Raw genomic sequence first — 19,813 nt, 5'->3', positions numbered from 1 at the left:
GTTAAATTTGTATGGAGTGAGACTTGTGAAAAGTCGTTTCAGGAGTTGAAAGTTAGACTGACTACCGCTCCAGTATTGATTATTCCAGAGAGAGGGTTGGGTTATGCAGTCTATTGTGACGCCTCACGAGAGGGTCTGGGTTGTGTATTAATGCAAGAAGGGAAAGTAGTTGCCTATGGTTCACGTCAGTTGAAAATTCACGAGCAGAATTACCCTACGCATGATCTAGAGTTAGCAGCTGTGATATTTGCCTTGAAGGTTTGGAGGCATTATCTTTAGGGTGAGAGATTTGAGGTATTCTCGGATCATAAGAGTCTGAAATATTTGTTTACACAGAAAGACTTGAACTTGAGGCAGAGGAGGTGGATGGAGTTCATAGAGGATTATGACTTTGAATTGCATTATCATCCGGGAAAGGCCAATGTGGTGGCCGACGCCCTTAGCAGGAAACCTGTTGGTGACATAGCTAGTATAGCCATCCGAGAGTGGGAGATGTTAGGTGCACTTGGAGAGTTTGATTTGCTTCTGGGCGAATCCGTTGAGGCTGCGGCCTTGTTTTCTGTTGTTGCGCAACCTACACTTGTGACTCGAGTGTTAGAGGCTCAGAGGGGCGACCCTGAGGTAGAATCCCTCCGTGAGAAGATTTCTGGTGGGAAGGTTGAGAAAGGTTTGACGGTGTATCCCGACCTGAGTGTGAGATACCGAGACCGTCTATTTGTGCCGGAGTCTCATCGAGAGGAGGTACTCCGAGAGTTTCATCATTCACGCCTTGCGGTGCATCCGGGAGGTACTAAGATGTATCGGGATTTGGGTCGCCAGTTTTGGTGGCGGGGTATGAAGAGAGATGTGGCAGCTTTCGTATCTAAGTGCCTTACTTGTCAGCAGGTGAAGGCCGAACATCAGAGGCCAGCGGGTTTGTTGCAACCCTTGCCTATTGCCGAGTGGAAGTGGGAACATGTCACTATGGACTTCGTTGTGGGTCTTCTGAGGACTCAACGGGGTAGTGATGCTATTTGGGTAGTTGTGGACCGGTTGACTAAGTCGGCGCATTTTATTCCTATGCGTGTTAAAGATTCAGTTGATCATCTGGCCGATTTATATATTCGGGACATAGTGAGGTTACACGGGGTTCCAGTGACGATCATTTCAGATAGAGATCCTCGTTTTACTGCCAGGTTGTGGCAGAGCTTGCAGAGTGCCTTAGGCACTAAGTTGACCTTTAGCACAGCTTATCATCCTCAGACTGACGGGCAGTCCGAGCGTACTATTCAGATCCTTGAGGATATGCTTCGGGGTTGTGTTCTTGACTTTGGTGGGTCGTGGGAGAGGCACTTGCCTTTGGTGGAGTTTGCCTACAACAACAGCTTCCAGTCTAGTATCGGTATGGCACCGTTTGAGGCCTTATACGGCCGACCGTGTAGGTCTCCTGTTTGTTGGGCCGAGGTGGGTGATGCACCTCTGTTGGGTCCGGAATTAGTGAGGGAAACGACGGAGAAGGTTGAGCTTATCCGTAAGAGGCTTGTTACAGCCCAGAGTCGTCAGAAATCTTACGCCGACCGTAGGAGAAGACCTTTGGTGTTTGAGGTGAGTGATCACGTCTTTTTGAAGATATCACCAAGACGGGGATTGATGAGGTTTGGGAAGAGCGGGAAGTTGTCCCCTCGATTCATTGGTCCTTTTGAGATCCTTGAGAGGATTGGTGAGACTGCTTATCGTTTAGCTATGCCGCCGCAGTTATCCGGAGTACATGACGTGTTTCATGTGAGTATGCTTCGGAAGTATGAGCCGGATCCATCACATGTATTGGATTGGACCGATTTAGTAGTTGATGAGGATGTCTCGTATGAAGAGAGACCGGTTAGGGTCTTGGATAAGCGGGATCAAGTCTTGCGAGGCAAGACCATTCCTTTGGTGAAAGTTTTGTGGAAACATCACGGGGTGGAGGAAGCCACATGGGAACGTGAGTTGGAAGTCCGCGAGAAATATCCGGACATGTTTAATGATTTGTAATCTTGTAGTTAGATTTTGTAATATTGTCAAACCTTAAAGCTTTTTATATTTGTCTTAAGCTGTAAAACATTTAGAATGTTTTGGTTAATGGAAATATTTTGAAACTTACCTCGAAATGGAAGTTTAATGGAACATTGTATATATTGAATATATTGAAAATTGTTGAAATTGAAAGAAAATTGCATAGTGTTAATGCAGGTTGAAATATATGTTTGTTTTGCATATTGTGGCATGCCTCTTAGTTGAGAGATGGAATGGCTGGTGTTGGGTCAAGTTGTTTATTATTGAGTTAACATATTGTTGGAATTTGAGAAAACTTGTTTTTAAAACCTTGTGCTTAATTTCGGGGACGAAATTCTTTTAAGGGGGGGAGGTTATAGCGACCCCGGTCTTTTCTCTTTAGATTATTGTATCCGGACTTAGGTTCCGTGGATCCTGTCATTACTTATTGGTTGTTGTTGTCCTTTAATCTCTTAGTATTTGAATTATAGGTTGTGTTGGACGGGTCTGTTACAGGTTGGTTGATAGTGATGCCAATAGGTGATGCCCAGATTTTGGCCTTCACGCTCGAGCGGAGGTTTTAACGCTCGAGCGGGCCCTTCGTTGTTGCTTCTCCGCTCGAGCGCGAGTTTTGACGCTCGAGCGGGATTTTCCATCTCCCAGTATTTTGCTCTGCAGTTCTTCCGCTCGAGCGGTAGTTTTTACGCTCGAGCGTGATCCCTTGTTTTTGTTCCTCCGCTCGAGCGGGGAGTTTGACGCTCGAGCGGGCGTAGCGCCTGCAAAACTTCTGAAAGGGTGCAATCGACGCTCGAGCGGCTTTCTTCACGCTCGAGCATGATTCTGTGTCTTACGCTCGAGCGGGGCTTTTTACGCTCGAGCGTAGAGTCGACTACATCAGTCCGTGATTTCACTTTTCTGATCACTTTTTGACCTACCTTTTCATCTCTTAACTTTTAAAAACCGCCCCTTGAGAGTCTCTCTCTACTCTTACCTTCTCTCCTAGATTTGATCTATTTCCGGTGGTCTTCTACCCTAATTCCTTTGGAAGAAAGGTAGAGCTTCACGAGATCTTTCTTTTAATCTGAAAAAGAGAGGATTTGGAGCACTTTGGATTTTGGATCATCATCTCCATCTTCTCTATTTTAGTTGTGATCTTCAAGGTAGGGATTTCCTACTCTATTCTATAAGCTTTGTTCTAAGTTTGGTATTTTGATAGGTTGGGGACACTTTGATAATTTTGGGAACAAAACCTAGTTAAATTGCTAAATTGATTGGAGTAATTAATTTAAGGAAAATAGGGGAATTTGGTTAAATTCATGAAATTGATGAATTCGTAGATTAAATGGTGTAGTTGGATGATTTAAATCACTCACCTATTAAATTGTTGATATATTTATTTCCAGTCTAGAAATAACTGTTTTGGGCTATCGGTGGAGGATAGTCATGATTGTTGTAGACATTGCATGTGGATTAGGAATAACTGAAACTAATCACATTGGTTAAGTCATTAATTTTGACTATTGCATTAATATAGAAAATACGTGTATTGATTGAGCATTGCATTTGCATACATTGTTTTGTGTGTGGGAGGAGATAGGGGATGTACTCCACGGTTTAGGGGAAGATAGGGGATGGACCTCTAAACCGGATTTTTGTTTGGGAGGAGATAGGGGATGGACTCCATTAGCACCATTTTTATGTGTGCTTATTATATTGAAGTGTTTCTACATGATTATTGATACAGCACTAAAATGTGTATCAAATGGGAAGTATGAAGTGTTTTGATATGAGCATGAGTCTCATTTGTTTTGTTGATATTGGAAGTAATGTGATTATGTTATATAATTCATAGTTGTAAGTTTGGCCAGGTTCTGAGCCATGTTGATAATAATGGAAAGTGAAATGTGTCTTAGACATTAGTGTTACGAGACTGTTTAATAATAAAATTGATTATCTTGATTAACCATCTATTGAATGCTATAGCTTTATTCAATGCTTATATTTGGTTTAGTATTTTTCTACTGGGCTGTGGCTCACCCTTCATGGGAACATCATTTTCAGGTTCAGGTGATAAGCTACCTCCACGGACTTAGCCTGGAAGGATTTGATGTTTGGGATGTCGAAGACTTGTCTTTAGTTATATGTTTTATTTTGTTATTTTTGGGATTTCATGTAAACATTCAAGCCTAGGGCTTAACTTGTAGATGTAAGCCCTTAGGGCATTTATTTTGATGTTGCAGGATGTTACAAGTAAAGTCTGTTAATAAGAATACTCTGATGACTAACTCAAATGATTCATTTTCTTTTATAAATGCATGTTAATGTTATGGTTATTATGGGTTTATTTTGAGGGCGTTACAGCTAGTAAAAAACAAATAAACTAATCATCCAGTCAAGAATGAAAGACCAATCATTAACACACATAGAAAAAAGCAACACAACCACAACGTTTCTAATGTTGGTCAGTCACCTGTAACAAATCACTCCAACACTTGAATTCGACTTTAAAAGATTAGCTAAAAAAAATCATAACAGGAAAACTCATTCAAAATATTTATGAGAAACGGAAAAATCAATAATTATGAATTAAGAGAAATTGAACATAAAAAAATTTCTAACATAACTCTTCTTGATAAAAGCACCAGTGTCTTCCCCAATTTACCCCCAATTATCAAACTAAATAACAGCAATTATCACATTCATAAATATGTGATCAAAATACATGATTCCTTAGAAGGCTAACCCCCCCTTCCTCCCCCCCTCCTCCCCATTTAAAAAAAATAACCATTAAAAAAATGTAACACTTAAGGAAATCCAAACAATCGAAACTGACTATTGCCAACAAAAGCTAAAAGGCAAAACAACCTATTGTATTAAAACTAAAAAAATAGGATACCTAGTCAAGGTTCCTCACCTTCATAAGTATGAACGTGTATTGTAGATAATTGGTTAATTCTCTCCCAAAAAATTTGCCTTGAGTTGTAATGGAGTATTATAGAACTAAATAGGAAAAGCAATATGAAGTCTTGCACTTCCTTTTACGTCCATAGAGTTTAAAAAAAAAAAGGACAATACTTCCAAATGCCTTCGAGAATTACCAAATGCATCCATCACTACAATCTGTGAATTAGTATTATAAAAGATTGATTCAATTCCTTCGACTTTACAGTTTGTTCACAGAAAGCCACATAAGAAAAGTTAATTGAAGTAAGCATGTTAAATAAATAAATAGGCATTGAAGTAAAAGTCAATTGAACAAAATTATTGACTACATCATGCATGATTTCATTAGACAGTGATGAGACTACTTGAATATTTCAAATCTAAGATCTTACACAATCATTAATAGTACGTTATTCCCTGTTTATCACTTAATCCCATTAAAAGAAATAAGCTTAGAAATTACGAATGTATTTAAACTAATTAAAAAAATCCATGAGATCCATGGCCATCAAAGCCGCCATCTTGTTGTGCCCTTGGGTCAATATTCACTTATCTAGCTTTTCATTGGAAGACAAATCCGGAATATGCAAACCAAAAAAAAAAAGAAAATCCTACATGCGAGAACAAATTTAAATTTTTTGTTTGTGATGAACATAACAAATCTAATAGTTCATGGCAAAACTAATATTACACCTATTACTACATTCCTAAGTATGTATCAGTGTCGGAATTAAGAAAAGACCACAATGTTGCATTCAATTATTCGAACATGAGGAGCTTTCAGCATGATTTTTTTTTCTCTAGTTCACAAATAAGCAGACTTTATTAAAAAGTATCAAGATGACGCAAAGAATACAAAAAATCAGCCCCCAAAGGGATAACAAAGCGAAGAAATCAAATCATTCACAAAATCTACAAAAGCCAAAACATCTGGATCAACAAAAACATTTACTTATTGGCTTATTCGGATCACACCACCTCTCTACTATCTATACATTTTTTGTAATAAGTCAAAAAATCAGCTTATGAGCCACATATAAACTTGACAAAACACAACCTATAGGTAACATAAAGTAAAAGTTTAACAACAATACTAATATTATGAAGCATCAATTGAATTGTAATGTTAAATAAATAAAAATTCAAGAACCATACCAATTGATAAGAATTTTATTCAAGAACCATCCCGGGACTACAAAAAATTGCAATGTCAACACTTTGAAAGTTGTTGAACCTCTTTTAAAATTTTAAAAAAATAAAATAAAATAAAATAAAAAAAACTTTTGTTACTAAATAAAAAATTCAGCATCTCACCAAAAAATAAAAGATAAGAAAGAAAGATGCGTAAATTATCAAAGGAAGAATATATCAAAATAGTCCTTAAACTAATCTAGCGAAGGACCTGTGCCTAAAGGCACTCCCCAACCAAAATGAAGCGTAAATTATCAACATCTGATATTCCTTAAACTCATTGTTAGCCTCACACTCCATTTTTAAACCTCAACAGTCCTCAAAGATTCAATTTCCTCAAGAAAATCAAATTAAGGATATTAATGCAACAAAGTTCACTCTTCACCCAAAAAAAGGTTCACTCTAAATGGTTAACAACAAAGTCCAAAACAACGAATAAAAATAAAAAATAAAAGAAAAGAAAAGCAAGCAGACAAATACAAATCTAAATAAAGGAGCCCTCATATGATATAAACAACAATGCTATGAATATAGATGTTTAAAAACAAACCCAAAATAGAATTGTAAACATACACCAAATCAAAATCAAATTAGAAAACAAAGGCACATGAGGATCTTATCACAGCTTGAGTTGAAAATAGAAATGTTTTTAGAGATCTATTAGTTATTATAATGGGAAAAGGAAAAAACCAAAAAAGGAAAAGCTCATTATGTAATGAAAGAGGCACAAAAATAGTGAAAGAAAAAATTAGAAAACCTAGACAACAAAAATTAGACTTTGATGAGATGGTGGGTAGGAGGAAGGGGCAAAGCTGAGGAGGAGTTAAGAGATATCTAGAATCTGAGATGGGTGAAGTGTTAAAAAATAGACCATTGGATTAAATTAATCTAGACCATCCAAATTGCCACGTAGGACAAATACATTTTCAAAATCAGTGTCAGAAATGGACCGTGGATGAAAGGGAGAAGCAATCCTAATCATTGGATCAAATACTACCCTTCCTTGTTATATAGAATTTTGTCTAAAACTAAATATTTGGTTTTTTTCAAATTTATTCCCCTATCACATTGCCACCACCTTCTTTGTCTTTCCCTCCTCTACCGCACACCCTCTCTGCCTCACCAACAACTTACCAAACCCATAAAGTTAGAAATTCAATAAAACCAAAGTAAAACAACCAATGTGCTAAAGAAATTTAAAAGCGCATCAACTAATAAAAAACCAAAAACATCAAAATCAACAACCAACAAAAATAATGATTCATTAAGCATAATATGAAAAGTAGATGTCAATGAATACCTTCAATTATTTGGATGATCTCATAAAAGCATAATCATAATTAGTTCAATTATTTCCTGCAGAATAACGCAAAAGATCATCTAGAGGGGATTCCATTGTAGTTCATCAATTATTTACAATAGCTTTTGAATGTGAAAATTTCAAAAATTGATTTAGAAAAAATCCATACCAAAATTGGCATACCTTTGACATAGCTTCACCATTCTACGACCGAAGAACCAAGAGACATTACAAATTCTCCTGTAATACAAATTAAATAAAAAAAATAGATAAAAAATTATATCAGTAATGGGAATGGTTACAAAAAATACAAACAGATTTCATGAACCACGTAAAAAATATTCAAAATTATACAAACAATGATACTACAAAGAATAGAAATTGTGCCTGAGAGAGGAGAGGGAGTTGTAACTTTAGGGGGGGGGGAGATCGAGCAAGGCTAGAGTAGATCGGCAAAGTTGGGAAGAGAGTGGTTAGCACTTCATTTTAAAGCCAACTCACCAATAGGATTGGACTATATGATATGCTTCAACAATAGGATTTTAGTTTGAGGTGGTTGTTGATTTTGCATATGAGACCAAAAAAAAAAAAAAGAGTGGAGAAGGTAGAAGATCCCTCTAATAAAAAATTATACATATTATTTTGAATTTGGATGATAATGTTAGACCCAAAAAACCAATCTCAAACTTTCTTTAACCCATTTACAAATGGATGTTTTCAAACAACATCAAAGAAATATTGACATTTTCAGGGATTAGTAACACAATCTGACTCCAAACAACATCAAAAGAAAATATTAATGAATGTTACCATTTTTCTTACAAATTAATAAATCATACAATTTTTAGATATGCCACATTACCCTATATGCCACATTATAGGTGAAAAGAAGTAAAGATTTTCACTACTCTATAAGTTCACCAACTAAGCAAACCCATGCACAACATGATTTGTAGGGGAGATTATATAAATAGACTCGTGATGGGCCTCTCAAGTTCTCTCATACAAATTTAAACTTGAAAAAAGACCTAACTATTTTGTAAATTACTAAGAAACTTAATTGTCTTTTTTTATTTATTGAATGATATGCAATAATAAAATTTGATTGCATAGAAACGAAAACTATAAGTTTGATTGCATAGAAACCTGACAGACAGTCTCAACAGAATCTTTGAGAAAGAGAGGTCTATTTTTACAAATCTTGAACATTGAGATCCAAGAGTCATCTCAAGATTTCCTAGCACACAAACCAAAACACAAAATAAAATCGAGTAATAAATTATCAATTAAAATAAAAAAAATATATCAAAAAAAAAATAACAAAATAAGTTAAACTTAATTCTAAACTAAAACTATAAGTTTGATTACAAAGAAATATGATAGAGAAACTTAGTCTCAATGGTGACTTTGAGAAAGAGGTCCGTTTTTACTAATCTCAAGCATTGAGATCCAAACATCATCTCAAGATTTCCTGGCAAGCAAACAAATCAAAAGATAAAGTAAAATCAAGCAATCAAACAATAAATAATATATTTACCAAAAGAAAACCAATCCATTTAAAAAAATCTAGAATTAATAATTAGAGAGAGAAAGAATTAATTATTTGAAGTCAGATTGTTAACAAATCTAGAATTATAACCATGAATTATTTTCCATTACCATATAAATGTTAATCACCTTCTATTATTTTACTATTCCATGATTCAACAACCATTTATCCCCCCAAATAGAATGCTTATAATTATTTACAATGTACAATTAAAATATGGGAAACTCAATAGCATTTTTGACAATTTTACCATTTACAATTTAGTTGTAACTTGACAAAATGCAGCATGATGTCTTTTTCTACACACACAAAAATATAGAGAGAGAATGTATTGATATGGTTGTTATCCCAAGTTCTATATATTCCACTCGCATTATGATGGTTGCTCATTTTATTAGGCAATGGCAATGCCAAATGAGAGAAAAACAACAAACAAAATACTTCTAGTTTTATTTAACTGAGAGTTAATTGACATATTAGCTTATGGACTTCACAGTTCATCATTAGCTAGTTGGTGAGGTGACTTATCTCAGAAACGAAAGTCTAGGCAACAACACATTGTCCAACTTATCTATTTAACTGTTGGATCTAAAGTTTGGAATGATCTCAGCCAAACTAACAAAATGTAAGAGATATGGTATGCATATTGCAAAGCATCCAATAGATGGGAAGTGTCTGTTGAATATCATACCACAATAAAAATCAATGGTGATGATTCACCTTGGCACACAGTTCCAGAGGCCTGCAGTTGAAAAATAGCAAGGAAGTGTCTGTTGGAAGAGGATAGCGTTCAGTTTCGTGTCAGTAACAAATAAAAGATTAAATAAAGCTTCTTTTTTTTTATTTAAAAAAAAAATTCAAAATTAAAGGTACCTTGAACATTACATTGTCAACAGTTAAAAAGTACTTAGATGAAACCAATTCAAAACTCTAACTTCAAATGAAACTTTTCCCAAACCAATTCCATGAAGACCTTCTTAAGCTGAGGACAAATTTCACCCACTAAAACCAAAACAGAGCAAACAATACACACTAAAACAAAGTTAAACTACATTTTCCAGATTATTACAAATAAAAAGAATGAAAAGGACAACTTAAAAAACTTTTAAAGGGCCAATTTATTCAATACCACAATATATTCACATCACACCTTGAAAATAACTAAAATAACCCTGAAATTTTCATGTTTCTTTGATTGAACAGAAATTAATTTTTGATTTAACAGAGGGGGATAGAATCACCAGAAAACAACTGAGGTTCTACTGGATTTCAAAAATTCAAAACAGTAGAAGGAGCACCTGAGGGGGGGGGGGGGAACACAACTGAAGCACGTGCTGTGAGCTGGAGAAAAATAGATATTGCAATTCTCTTGCAAAAACATTGTCTCCAAAATTATTTAGGAAAACATTTGCTCCCATGGAGAGACAGAGAGAGATACGTGTGTTCAAATTTTGAAATCAGAAAGAGATGAGAGGGGTGTGGGTGAGGGAGAGAAGGAGAGGGTGATTACATTACATTTTGAATTGAATTTTCAGCCTTTGGACTGAATGAATCTAATGGTCTATATTTTGATAAAGGGACAAAAGTCCAAATAGAAGTGAGACATTTTCAACCATTGGATTGAATCAATTTAATGGTACATATTTTGACACATAGACCAAAGTCCTATCAAGATTCAAAAACCTTTCTCCCTTATTATATAGATATACATACTGAAATCATACATAAATAGGGGGTTTAGGGTTTGGAATCATATATATACAGGGGGTTTGGAATCATATATATATATATATAGATATATACATACATATTGGAATCATTCGGCCTCCGAATCTCTGAATCATATATAATCATATATAAAATTATGTATATAATCACATTCACATTCATTCGGGTCATCCATACACATTTATCATATATAATAGTTTAATTTATATACATGATTTGCATTTGAGGCAACCACACACAAACCCCTAATGCATCATAGAACCAATACAAAGAGCTCCACTTTTGATTGAATCCATGTGTGTCCACATCTACAATTTCACATATATATACATGTGTATTTATGCGTATATATCCTCCTAAGCCTTAAAGCTAATTGAAGGTATAGATTAGATTTAAAATTACCAGAAGTTAAATTAAATGGTTGAATCAGTACCAGATTTTATCGAGTAATTCCCATAGAAATTACCCAAAAACCATTATGGGCTACGATGATTCTACACTTTTTTACAATCCAGGCACTGAAATCCCAGAACAGTACCAAACAACAATTATGTGAAATCATGACTCTACACTTCAGATAGCTGTCAATTATTGCAAACCAAACAAAAAAGCCCATTTACTTTTTCTTTTTTCTTTTTTTTTTAAATCTTTTAATCTTTTAAAAAAAATCCAACAAAGGCACATCAACAAATCAGAATTAGAACAATATAACACACGAAAAACAAAAATAAAATGCCAATAAAAATCAAACTCATAATACCCAGCAAATATGCAAAATGGGAAGTGTTGAGTCACCTAGAAACCGACGGATATATATATGAAATTAATAGATCTCATAAAAATCAAATAGAAACAAAACCAATGGATATATATATGAAATTAACCAATGGATATATAAAAATCAAACTCATTCCACAAAACCAATAGATCTCAAATCAAATTAATAGAAACAAAAGGATTAACAAAACAGAAGCAGATCAAATAGCATAAACAGAAAATTAAGGCACATACATAACCAGATTTACACACATATATGCATTAAAATTCACAGGAATGATTGGATTGAAACGAAGAATTGTTGAGTCACCTGGAAACCGATGGAGATGAGATATTTGGCGCTGAGAAGGAAGCCACAGTTTTGAGAGGAAGATGTCTCGACAGTTTGGAGGCTGTCGAAACCCTAGTCCCCAAACCTTTTACCACACTCTACCATAAACTGATTTCAAAATGTGTAGCACGTCTAATGGAGAGAGAGAGAGAGAGAGAGAGAGAGAGAGAGAGAAAGAAAAGGGGGGTCTGATTTTTGAAATCAGAAACCAGAAACAAAGAGATGAGAGTGAGAGAGAGAGGGGGTGTGGGTTGAAAATGGAGTATAACACTGTGAGCCCTTGGATTAAGTTCAATCCAATGGTTAATATTTTGACACACGGATAGAAGTCCCATCAAGGAAAAAAAACTGAGCTTCCTTATTATATAGATATATATATATGTAATATGTATAGGAAAATTATTAAATACTTTTAGAATATTTTTTGATCAATTATGTATAGGAAAATTATTAAATACTTTTAGAATATTTTTTGATCAATTATATATATATATATATATGTAATATGTCGTTCCTATACATATTATGTAATATTTTTTGATCAATTATGTATAATTTTCCTATACATATTACATATATATATATATATATATGTGTGTGTGTGTGTGTCCGTATTTTTTGATCAATCATCATTTAATATGTCGTTCAAATTTTTTAATCACTCAATACAATACTCTATCTATCTACTTTCTCTATTAATCACAATACTATAAAATACTACATGTATATATTCCGAAATTATTAAATAATTAGCCATATGCATGGTGCAGAGGCTGATGCAACAAAACCAAACCCTTTCTTTCTCTCTCTCTCTCTCTCTCTCTCTAGGGTTTTCAGATTTCTCTCTCCTCCTTCCTTACCACCACCACTGCCGAAGTTCTAGAAGCCACGGCCCTTTAGAGTCTACTTTACCTGTTCAAATGTCAGGCCATTCTGGTTCAGTCATGTCGGATCGTGATCAGTCTCTGATTGTCTGCGCGGTAGAGACAGACGACGACGGGCTTGTCTCCGGCCATAGGTATCTAGTTTCAGATCTAGTTCAGGCGTTGACGGCGCTCGGATTCAAAGATGTCTCTGATGTTTGATGTCTTGGTTTTAACTGTTCAGACGTCATCTCTTCCTCTCCAGCGGTAGGCGGTATACGTTATGGACCGTCCGATGCACGATAAGACTGAGGTGTACGTTAGCTCCGCGATCTCTTTGGAGAGTTTGTCGATCGGAGTGCCTGACGACAGTGACAACGACGAAGGTGAAATACAAAGGAAGTCCGACGGAAGTTATCTCTCTTTCAAGGAAGAGATTCTTTGCTGGAAAGAGATACTTCCAAGGAAGCTAATTTTTTGTAAGTGAGGTTTTAATTTTAAATTGTTTGTTTATTTGGGTTGATTATACAAAGGAGGAGAGGATTGTTGAACAACTTTGCTGGAAAATCGAAGTCACTTGCGAACTTATCTATCAATATGTGTATATGTATGTAATTGTGAGGTTTTTGTTTATATGTATCATTTTACTGATTTTTCAATTATATAAATGTAGATTAACTTGTATGTATAGATGATTTTTGTTGATCTAGGCTAATACAAGGCAACAAAGGGAAATAGATGTGAAGAAAGAGTACAGGAAACTTCAACAGATTTCTCTGATTTGAGAATATATATATATATATATATATATATATTTGTAACAGATAGGTTGAGTTGTTGAACATATTTTTCAGATGTAGATCTGTTCAAATTATTATTAATCATTATTATTTTGTAGTTCTTGTTTGTTGTTTCGTATTGAATTTGAATTTTATTTATATATCTATGGGTGTGTGTATGTATGTATATCTTGAGTGTGTATATATATCTGTAAGTGTATGTATGTATATTTGTGATTGTGTATGTATGAGATAGATCTGGAAAAAAATTAATGTTGATGATGATGATTGCAATAAATAAACAAAAAAGTTGACACAAATTTTCAACATATAGAAAGAAAAAAAAATGAATAGATAGATAGAATTTAGGAGAAAATTTGTACAAGTAGATAGAATTTAGTTTAAAAATTGAACAAGTAGTCAAAAATATTGAACAAATAGATAGAATTTAGGAGAAAAATTGAACAGATAGTCAACAAATTTGAACATATAGATAAAAAATTTGAACAGATAGTCAATGAAAAGTCAAATAGATAAAAAAAAAATTAAAGAATAAAATTAGAAACAAAATTTCTTATAGGATTTCTTACCAAATTATTTCACAAAGTATGAACATCTCACAAATAAAAAATATTCGTTGGACTTAATGTCTTATATCCTCCTTAAATTAAATTTATAAACAATTTTCTTAAAATTATATTCATTAGAAATAAGAATTATATGGGATGCAACTAATTAAAATTTTTTTGTTGATGGACGATATCTATTTTTCATTACAAAAAACTAAAAGCAGTTCTAAACACCGTTGTTAATATTGAAAAAAGTTTGTAAAACATGTATTTGAAATGTCAAAAAATATTTTGAGTATTTCAAGAGTACGATCACTTTATATTTCATAATATTATGATCAGTAAAGAATTGTGGACAATAGGTTCATAATCCAAAGGTCGATAGTTTGCAAAAATTTCTATGACTTGAATATAAGAAGATGGATGAAGGTGACTAATCAATGCATGAAGATTCTTTCGAGGACGAACGACATTATCAAACAACTCTTCATATGCTTGATCAAGATAAGAAAATGTTTGCTTGGCCATGAAAGCTGTACTAGTCTTTTCGAATACTGAGATAGTGGGAATGTTCAAAGGATAAAAGAGAATTTAATGCAAATGTTTCATTGATAAATGACAATTGCATTTCTGGAAAAATGCAAAACGCATGCACGCTCTAAGATGTGGATAAAATTCTTTAATCCACTAATATCACCAAGTATTGAATATATTAGTGCAGGGGTAATGTTGGCTACATATTTTGTACATGCCAATCACAGTTCAACACGTGACAAGATGAGGGCAATCTGAGAAGACAATTAAAATCTTCAATCGTAATCACACACGTGACAGTTAGTATTGGTTATTGTGGATCTACATACCACTGGATCAACAAAGAGATGCAAGATGACCTGGTCTTAACGATTACTCATATATTTAAATTCAAAATCAGGAAGGAAGCCTAACTGCAGACATGGCGTAGTGGAGCTAACTATGAGAAAACATGATCAGCGATCATGGAGGGATAATTCGACGGTTAGAAGCTCTTTTCGACAGTTATCGTTGAGAAGTTTAAATAGCAGAGAAGGCCCCAAAAAGAACCCCCCGAACTCAGATCCAGAAACTAGTTTTATCTACTTTATTTTCCTTCCAGTTTTTACATTTCTTCTTCTTTACATTTTTGTACTTCAAATTCCTGCATTCTTGCACTGCACTTCATTCATAGGAGTAGTTTCAAGTAGCTTGTTGCTGTAAACCTCTACGAGGCTGAATTACTTAATGAAATACTACAATTGTTCTTCATTTAATTGTTGTTTGCTAAATTCTCCTAAACAAAGCCACCAGTAAAAGTCCTATTCGTTGAGGCTGAAAGAACTGAAACACAGTCGTCTAATAATTGGTTGGCAATTGATCTTCTGTAAGGACTGATTGATCCTTGCTGGCACGCTTAAAATTACAATACTAACCTTCGAAAGCCAAAAAAGCCAACATATATTTTTTGCACTCCCAGTGGGACTAATTGAAATGGCTAGACGTAGGAGACAAAGAGAAAATGAATGCTTGGAAGAAGATGTGGAAGGAGAGGTAGAAATACCTAATCTAGAGGATAATATGATAACACATCCTGTGGAAGTACTTGTCTTATCAGAACCTATGGTCGAACATACCAACACTTCAAAGCAAGTACCACATGTTCAAAATATTGGACGTGGCTATGGAGTTGGACCATCCACTGTTTCATCTACTCAGCCAATGAATCCATGGGGAGGCCTAGTAGATGCCATGGGACAACAGTTAATGAACACAATGTAAAGGTGGGCAATATCCTTTATGGATCGAATGAATACCCATCAACCAACTAACGCAAGGCACATAGAGGAAATTTCAAATGTCCTTCAGCAAAGATTAGCTAGAGATAAACAGCCTATGCAAAGTAATGGACATGCTAATGGTCAAACTAGTAATCAAAACTACGAAAGACCATCACCTCAGTCTTGGTATGAGCCTCTTTCAAGGCCCGTGACAAATCAAAATGTCTCATTACTTAACAATGAAACCATGCAAATTGGTGGATCTGGGCCAACACAAGAAAATGACGTAAGGATGTTTCCAAATCCCATGTTCGAAGCCATACTTGGCACGAGGGAGTTCACTAATCCTTTGTTTGAATTTGTACCCGGGGGTTGGAAGGGTTTCGTGCGGCTGGAAAAGACACAACACCCGTTCCAATACCTTTTGTAGGTCCTTTCGCAAGACAGGCTCAAAGGGGTCACCCATACCCTCAACAGCAGCCAGCACCACAGGGACAACCAATCCCAAATATATCTTCCTATAGACCAAGAGGACCTCAGGCACAAGGTTGTCCACCAAATCCTGTGTTTGTTCCACCAGTGATGGTTCAACAAGCACAAAATATGGTTCATAGGGACCAAATTGCTGATGTTGTTAGAAAAATGTGTGGATCTATGGCTCGGGAGGTTCAAACTCCTGTGTACAGGAAACCATATTCAGAATGGGTGGATAGGATACATGAATACCCAAGATGGTTTAGAATACCAGACTTTGCTCCTTTTTATGGGAATGGAAACCAGTAATCGGTAGAACATATTGCTAGGTTCGCTGCCCAATGTGGTGAATTTACGAATAATGATTACATGAAGTTAAGACTGTTCCCAAATTCTCTAACTAGGGCAGCTTTTGTATGGTATATTAACCTTACACCTGGCTCTAGCTAAACTTGGCAACAAATGGAGGAGGCGTTTCATGCCCAATTCTTCTAAATGGAGCCAGAAGTTTCCATGGCAGACTTGGCAAAGTTGAGTCAAAGGCCTGATGAGAAGGTTGCTCAATTTATTGCCAGATTCAAAAGAGCACGAAACAAATGTAGAATCATTCTACCAGAGCCTGAATTCGTGAGATTGGCTCAAAATAGTTTAGAGTTTAGGTTTTGAAACAAGTTTGACTCAACTGAGTTTAGAAACTTAGTGGAATTAACCTATAAGGTGTCTAGGTATGAATCACTACTAGAGGAAGAACAAGATCGAAGTAATGCATCATACAAGACGTATTATAAAGATTCTAATTATGAGATTGATGCAACAGAGATTATAGGGAAAGAGCCTGTGATCTGTGAGACATTAATTCATAAGGACACTACAATAGACCAGTAATTTAAAAAGAAAGACCTTCATAGGAAATATTCTTTCGATTTAAGAAAGGCAGATGACATTTTTGATCATTTGCTTGCGGCAAACTTCCTAAAGTTACCAAAAGGAGTCAAAATTCCTTCTCCAGAAGAACTTAAAGGAAAAGTGTATTGTAAATAGCATAATTCCCTGTCTCACTCAACTAAAAACTGTATTGTTTCTTGAGATAGGATCCAAGAACATATTCAAAAGGGTAGTTTAAAATTCCCGGCTAAAGTAGAAAAAGCTATGGGGATTGACACTAATTCATTCCCAGAAATTGGAGAAGTTGCAGCCAATGTTATTGTGCCAAACTTCCAGAACTTATCCTTGAAGGAATTGGAAGATGTTAATGTGCAAATGCATGTTGGCAGCCAAACTAATGTCAAGAAAAATGCTAGAAGTTCACCAGCTGATGGACAGGGCTTTGCAGACCAAAGGGAAAACTCTGATAATGAGGCACTAGATGATGACTCTTTAGAGGCAGCTGTCATGCAAAGAATGTGTCCCAGATGAAGGTTAAGCTACAAGTGCTTGAAAGGGCTCCTGATTGATGGGAAACAGTATTACATGGATGTGCAGAGGCGTCCTAAACCAACCAGTGCCTATAACAAAAGGCCATATCCAATTGGCCCTAGGCAGTAACCATTCCAAGCTAGGCCAACAGCCACTAGAGTGCACTCCAAGGGAAAGAGACCTTTACATGAGTTTAGACCACCTAACTATTACAGAATGGAGGGCAATCATCCTGAGATGAGACTTGAAGTGGGCTCAAGTTATATGATCAAAGCCAGAGATTGGCCCCCTAGACCAGCCTCATACAAGATAGAAAGTGGCTACCTTCATGGAAGGCCTGAATTAGGCCCAAAACAGGGAGTTATGGCCAAGCAGTGGCCTTCACAAGCAGCTTCGAAATTGGCTTAGAAGGAAGAAAGACACAGTTCGACAACTGAGTAAGTGGGTTCATGGGTACCTGGGGTTCTAGATTGGTTTGTCATACAGAACAAACCTAAGGAAATACTTATCCAAAGAAATGTTGTTGGAGACTAGGATAGGATGGTTAAACCTCCCTTGGTGGCTCAAAATAATTGGGTGTTACTAAAGCATCCAAAAACAAATGAATCAAATATGGTCCTAGTGATTTCTAGATCCCAAAAGAGGAAGATCCAACGAAGGTACACTCAGTACCAGAAGGATCTAAAAGAAAGTGGGGAAAGCTCTTCATTGGTCCAGCCAAAGGGCCAGATAGAGGAAAGAAAGAGTCCAAAGTTATATCATAGTCCAAAATCGACTCCTCAAGACAAAATGAGTTGCGGCAAAGAGCAGTTGGCAAAAGTTCACTCCGAACTAAAAGCCAAAGAAAGATCTAGTTTAGCAAGATTGGAAAGGGCTTTGATGGAAAGCGATAGTGAGACAGAGAGACAAGTTGGCCTAGGCCAAAGGAAGGAAATAGTTGAGGAGGAAATGTTTGAAACCTTCATGGCTGAACAGACATTTTTGGTCGAAAAACCAACAAAAACAGACCATTCAAAGGAAGTCACTAGTACTGAAGGTCCAGAATGCATCATGGAAGATGTTTATGAAGTAATTGAACAAGTTGGCTTGGAAAAGAAGCAGGTGCAGCCAGTGGTCCAATTTGGCTCGTTTCCTCCAGTGTCAGTGAATATGGTGCAAATACTACCACAGGAGTTCTAGGCTGAAGATGAAAACCAAGAAGGTCAGGAGATTGACCCATTTCCAATTTCTAGTGAAGATTCATAGGTTAGCATGGTGCAAGATGAATCCGAAGTGGCCACACCAATGGAAATTGGAGACGAGAGTGAGGAAGAGGTGAGTATTAACCTCTCATACCCTTTTGAGTATCCTATGACATCCATGACATAGCATATCAAACCCTTGTATATCAAGGCCTTCTTTGATGGGATACAGATGAACCGAGTATTGGTGGATAATGGGGCAGCAGTAAACCGGTTTCTAAAATCTTCTTTGAAGAAACTAGGAAAAAGGAACCCCAGATTAATCCCACCAGCACAACCATTGCTAGTTTCGCTGGAGACAAACAGATGGCTCAGGGTATTTTGCCCATCAACCTGAGTCTGGGAACCATGGATTGCATGACGGCATTCTTCGTTATCAACAACAATGCTAAGTATAATGCTCTACTTGGTAGGGATTGGATTTACACCAACAAATGTGTGTCTTCCTCTCTACATCAGAAGATAATGATGGCCTTGTGCAATGGAGAGACAGAGGAGATCAATGCAGACTCTCAACCCTTCATAGCTTGTGCAGAATTTGCAGAGGCCAAATTGTATACTAAATAAGTGACACCACTCAGTATACTAAGAAAACCTGATGGATCAGCCGAAATGACGGCTGATGAGGAATTAGCACACTTGATGCACTTAGTCCAGGAAAGTGCTGATAAAGAATTTGTCACCAAAGATGACAATGATGTCTGGTTGTAGGCAAAAAGATGGAACCCAGGGGGCCAGATCTTTGGCTTTAATTAAGTTCTCAGTATTGGACATAAAATCAATAGTCCAGAAGGTGCAAGAGCAAGAGAAAGAAGCCATGGTAGTTGGCTGTAAGCAGAAGCAGCAACA

At 36.0% G+C, this 19,813-nt stretch overlaps 1 long non-coding RNA gene across 1 annotated transcript; it reads right to left on the bottom strand.

The window, feature by feature from the left end:
* Positions 1 to 7,496: 7,496 nt before the first annotated feature.
* LOC114307600 (uncharacterized) lies at positions 7,497 to 12,127 on the bottom strand. The gene is made up of 4 exons (XR_014342432.1): positions 11,809 to 12,127; positions 9,867 to 9,995; positions 9,685 to 9,763; positions 7,497 to 7,684 (listed from the first exon to the last, which is right to left on the bottom strand). It is a non-coding gene; the product is annotated as an uncharacterized LOC114307600 (long non-coding RNA).
* Between the last annotated feature and the right edge of the window lie 7,686 nt (positions 12,128 to 19,813).

Source organism: Camellia sinensis, chromosome 10 (assembly GCF_055761805.1).
Source record: "Camellia sinensis isolate YWXY chromosome 10, ASM5576180v1, whole genome shotgun sequence".
NCBI classification, from domain to species: domain Eukaryota; kingdom Viridiplantae; phylum Streptophyta; class Magnoliopsida; order Ericales; family Theaceae; genus Camellia; species Camellia sinensis.
This window is presented reverse-complemented; position numbering and strand designations above follow the sequence as displayed.